Source organism: Castor canadensis, chromosome 2, assembly GCF_047511655.1.
Source record: "Castor canadensis chromosome 2, mCasCan1.hap1v2, whole genome shotgun sequence".
NCBI lineage: Eukaryota > Metazoa > Chordata > Mammalia > Rodentia > Castoridae > Castor > Castor canadensis.
The window spans coordinates 52,332,511-52,338,527 of record NC_133387.1 but is presented as its reverse complement, the minus strand read 5'-3'; positions in this window follow the sequence as shown (position 1 = coordinate 52,338,527).

Genomic DNA, 6,017 nt, shown 5'->3' with positions numbered 1-6,017 from the left:
TCTTTTGAAATATATACAAATGGGCTTTTTTCCCTTACTGAATAATACAAATGTTTGATGGAAGTCACCTAATACTTTTTCTGTTTCTCTTTAGAAGCATACAAATAGTTTTGTTTCTTGGAGGAGATTGTTTTTACCAAAGTAGTCATTTACAAAAACTTCCATTTAAGGGGTTGATATTCTTAAAAGTATCTCATTTTCATTAAGCATTTTAAATCAGCACACACACACTATTCAAGCTATACTTAAGCTCCCTGGTAGCAGGAATATTGTCATATTTACTACTGAATCCCCAGGGTCTAGTACAGTACATTGTACAGTAGATTCTAAAGAGATACTATAATGAATCATGACTCATTTTTTACAGAAAACTATGTTATTTATCTCCTCATATCCAGGAAACCATGCCTGTTTCCTCCTGCCTTTTCCCCATACCCTTCCCCATCACTGCCTCCACCTCTTGCATGGCCTCCTGGGGATGCTCTGTCTTCCTAGAGGGGAGTCACTGCTGCTGTTGCCACCATCACCACACTGCTTAATGTTGAGAGTCCTGACCTCTGTGCCTATTCATGGAATCCAAGGAGATACTGCATGAAAATGCATGAGTGCTAATGCGGACGGTAGGACTACCAGATAAAACACAGGACTCAAGTCAAATTTGAGTTGCAAACAAACAATAAATAACTTTTTATTATACCTATGTTATAATAAAAAGCATGGGCTTTTTTCTTTTTGCTAAATCTGGCAACCCTACTTGAAGGGTGAACTTTGACAAGGAGATATAGCAAAAGAAGGAGCTAGCAGATAAATTCTTCTCTCTTCCTTTCCCCAGATGGATTATTCTAATTCAAAAGACCATCATAAAAATACCCTAAAAGATCAAGCAATTAATTATATTTGTTCTAAAGACATGGGTAGCTCAGTAGTACCTGTATTTCTGCCACTTTCTCTGCTACCTCACTTCCATTTTTTTCCCCTTCTGCTTAACAGATAAGACATTCTCCCAATAAAGTGTTGGCTGTTTTATGTTTTTGATAGGCTCAGGAAACCTGGCCTAGCACAGGTGGAAACACTGAATGGAAATGAAACATGAAATAAATGACTTTGACAAAATCAGGCACAGGACTCTGTAAGCTCAAAATCCAGATTTTTTGAGAGTCTTGGGAAGATAGATTTGCATTCATAAGACATACAGTGATAGATTATCAAATCAGAATAGTAAGTTTTCTTTACCAAGACATATATATGTAAGAATACCAGCATTTCCTTAAGTATACATACTATATTCTTGAATATAAGAATTCAAATTAGAATCTAAATTTAGGATGCTGGGATCAGTTATGGGCTGAACTGTGTTCCCCAAAATTCATATTTTGAATCCTATCCCTCACTAACCTCTGTATTTGGAGATGCAGCCTTTTTTTTAAAGGGATAATAAAGGTAAGGTGAGGTCATAAGGGTGGGCCTTAGTGTAATTATGACTGAGTGGCATCCTCTGAGATTAGAATACAGACATGAACAGAGGGAAGAGTATGTGAAGAAAAAAGGAGAAGATAGCAAGTCAAGAAGAGAAGCCTCAAAATTAAGCCATTTCTGCCCCAAACCTTGCTCTTGAGCTTCCGTTGTTCAAGTCACCAGTCCTGTGGTATTTGTTACAGTAACCTTAACAAACAAATATAAGGTCCATGAATTGAGAAACTGTGAAGAAGTTAGGAATAGAACTTAAATAATTATATGTCTTTGGAATAAACTTGTCTGATTAAATCTCTACAATAAAGAGAGTTCTATCATAGGGGTACTTTACTATAACCTGCTACCATGTAAACACAATAAATAGTTGTCCTAAAACCTTAGGGACATTTTCACTTCATGGAAATATCCTTATGTCATGAGACTAAAGCTTTGATCAGGTAAAGATAGCTCTTTGTAAACTCATTCATGACTATTTATTTAGTTTTTCTACTACACATGAATAGTTCCTCCAGCTTCTACTTAAAAATCACCTGCAATTTGGATTACTGTTAGGACACTTTTTATTATAATGATCAGCTTCAGGAGTGGCTTACCTTTTACTTTTTTTTCTGTTTCACTTGGTTATTACTCCCAAATTTGCATTAGCAATTCTGTTGGAAAGAGGTAGTTACTTTTGTTCACTTTTTGGGCTTTATTTCTGTAAGTCAACCTGAAAGATTACTTTAAACACTGAAGTAAATACCAGCTTTTTAATGTATTTTTCTGTTATAAAATTCCCCTAACACTAACCTAGTAAGACTTTTAATTACATTTCATAAATACTATAAAATTACTATTTAAAATAAATTACTGACTCAGAAAGGAGTAACATTGGCTTCAACATTTAGAGCATCTGGCATTGGTTTAGAGATTACCAAATTAATATGTAATCTAAAATACTAAAAATGTTCTTAACTCATACTAATGAATAGTTACAATTTTACCAAACATTGTTATTTAGGAAGAGTGGAAATAAGAAAAATCCAAAGAAACACATTAATATTATATTTAGGTACTTAAAAATACATTTAGCAGCCAAGCACTGGTGGCTTACGCCAGCTCCTTGGGAAGCTAAACTCAGGAGGATTGAGCCAGATCCAGCAAATAGTTCCTGAGACTCCATCTCCACAATAATGACCAAATGGACTAGAGATGTGGCTCAAGTGGTAGAGCACCTGTTTTGCAAGTGTGAAACCCTGAGTTCAAACCCTAGTCCCGCCTCCAAAAAAAAGAAAAAGAAATCTGTATCTATCTCCATTTGTTACTTTTGAAAGTAAAAATTGTGTGTAGGTTACCATATTAAAAATTTTATCTGATCTTTGCATGTGCAAGTACTTTTAAAGAAACTGCAATTTCTATCAACTGATCAAAGTGTTAAGGTTCTGCAGAAGTGTTATCAGATTGAGTATTTCAATTCTCTAGGCATAACTAATTTCTCTTTGTTTCTCTATTAATGTATCTTTTGCTGAAATAATTTACTATTTTGATAGTCATTTTACCCTTCTTTGTTTTGGTGTCATAAAAAAATCAATGAATAATGACTAAAATCCATATACCTAATTTAAACAGTTTAAGCTTTTAAATATCTTAAGGTTGGTGTACTTACCAAGAAGAAAATTAAATAAACCCAATATTATTATCATCAGTAAGAGAACAAAGGACTTGGAAAATTTACAAATGGAATAATAGTTAAAGTCATTGTTTTTGGAGACTGTTAAAACTACTCAAAACAATAATAAAAAAGTTTCCTAGAAAAGGTTTGGTGAGCTAAATTTCATAGGGAGTTAGCCATATGGCCCTCTGTATCCATAGTTCCATAGTTTTTTGTTGTTGTTTTTGTTTTGTTTTGTTTTGTGGAACTGGAGTTGAACTCAGGGCTTTGCACTTGTAAAGCAGGCACTCTACCACTTGAGCCACATCTCCAGTCCAATTTGTTCTGGTAGTTTTGAAGATGAGGTCTTGTGAACTATTTGCCCAGGGCTGGCCTTGAATCTTGAACCTCCTGATCCTACAGATCTCAGCCAAGTAGCTAAGATTACACACATGGGTAACTGGCACCTAGCTCATCCATAGGTTCTATATCAGTGAATTTAAACAATAGTGGAATCTGAAGAGATTCAGAAAAAAATAAGTTGAGTCTATACCGAAAATATACACACTATTTTTCTTGTCACTAAACCAGTAACAACTGTTTACATAGCATTTACATTGTATTCAGTATTATAAGTAACCTAGAGATGATTTAAAGTAGTATACAGGCTGATGTGCATATAACATATGCAAATGCACCATTTTATGTAGGGGATTTGGTCATTCTCAGATTTTGGTATGGAGCCTAGAATCAGTCTCCCACGGATATGGAGGAATGACTGTACAATGCAGTTCAAAGTAATGCAAGAGGAAGCTTGATACCTTTTGAAACTTACAAGCAATTCTCTCAAGGTGACTGAGTATGGGTCATTTGAGAACATCCATCTTCACAGCTTCTCACCTTGTCAATAAATAAAACCTATGCTATCCAAGCAAAAAAGAAAATTACAAAACTGGGCTAGAGAAGGGAACCCACCCCATGAGGAATTCCAGTTGTCACTGTGAAGGAAAAGTCAGGTGTTTTTAAGTGCTAGAAAGGGGAAGTTCACGAATTACGTTAATTAAGCATTGGAAACTGGCACTCTGGACAAAGGACACACAGTTGGTTAACATAAAATATCCCATTGTTCATTAGTCAGGAATATATCTTCAAGGAGTTCCAATGAAGTTGAGTCTGACTTCCCAGGGTCACTGAAGTTCGATCCTTTAAACCCCCGTAAGCTGCAGCCTGTTGTGAAACACACAGTCAGCTGATATCTCCTAGACAAGTTCTGCTTCAAATGGAAAATTTTCCTTTTCATTCTCTCCTGTTTATCTTTCCTATCCTCAGATACCAGAATAACCCATAAAGGATATGCAACTGATTCAAATGTCAGCTCTCTACCACCATATTGATTGCGGGTGCCATTCTCACAGGAGTCCATTGGGTTTATCTAAATGGTTATCTAAGTGGTTTCAGTCACTTTTTGATTGGTATACTTGGATGGTTCACCAGCAATTAATTTGGACAAAACACTTAATACACCCTTTGCACATGCTCCCTAAGTGATAGCAGCCTTACACTTACAAATGCATGGTCTAACAGTGAGTGGCTTTAAAGATACTAATGAGTAGCTGTAAAGACAAAAGAAAAACAAAAAGAATGTGGAAGCCTGGATAAGGGGTTTCAAGAAGATAGTGGTCAACGGTATATACAAAAAAAAAAAAAAACCTAAGTACAAGTGCAACAGGATGAAGATGGAAGAGTACACACAGACTTTGACAAGTATTAGAGATCTGAGGGCAGTTTCAAAAGACTGAGAAGGAAGAAAATACTAGAATAGTGTGGAAACAGGGACTTGAGGTGTTCAGTACTCCTTCAAAGAGCCTTGATTGCTTTGGCCATGATTTGTATCCAGTGACCTTTTCCATTTTAGGGCCAGAAATGTCATTCAGTGTTTAAGCCAGAAGAAAACGTAGAAACCACTGATCAACATGTTCATGCTACAAATGAGGAGAAAAACACAGAGAAGTGAAGTGATATTTATTTTCACTGAGTTTATGTTTAACATAAAAACATCTAAATCTTGAAGAATTTCAGAAAGCTTTTTAAAAAAGATTAAAAGGGTTAAAGGACTTTTCAAAAAGTTTTCAAAGCCATCATAGTTGGAACTATTAAGTTATACTAATGATCATCATGAAAAGCTTTCCATTCAAGTCCTGACCCTTTCATTAATCATTCAGGATACAAAGGAAAAATACCAGTAATAGTAAGATAATTAACTGTTCTGGGTGCTTATTATCTGTCAAGTGCCACTTAGCAAACACTACCATTTCATTCTATTCTGAAAACGATTCTATTTTACAGATGTGAAGAATGAGTCCTCTAGACTCAATAATTAGCTTCCAAAGCTCCACACACACCTCTAGCCCCTTGCTGGGGATCAACACCAGGGCCTCATGCATACTAGGCAAGCCCTCCACACTAACCTGGGCTCCCCATCACACCCCAAAACATTTTAACATTGCACACAATACCTTATTTGTCCGTTTACCTGTCCAGTTGGGCCACTGAAGTACAAAAGTGGTAAAAATCTGGGAATTTCGGTGAGATTGGTCCTATCTCGGGGGAGAGGACCCGAGATACGCAACACTGCATCCCTCATAGCATCTAGAGGGAATCCCATTTCCACTCCTCACACCACTCCCACACAGGCTGTTTTAAAACGAGGCCCAGCGCCCACAGTTAAGATCGACCCCCCTAAATGTCTAAGGCACCAGTCACCCTCCACCAACCGAGTCTCGGTTGCTGTCTCCCGCCGGCACTTCTGCAAACCTGCGCATCGCGAACGCGGAGGTACGATCGGGCTTTGAGGAAGTTTGGCTCTCGTGTTCTCCGTAGCACGCTCCGCCCCCTCACTCCTGGCCCCGCCCCT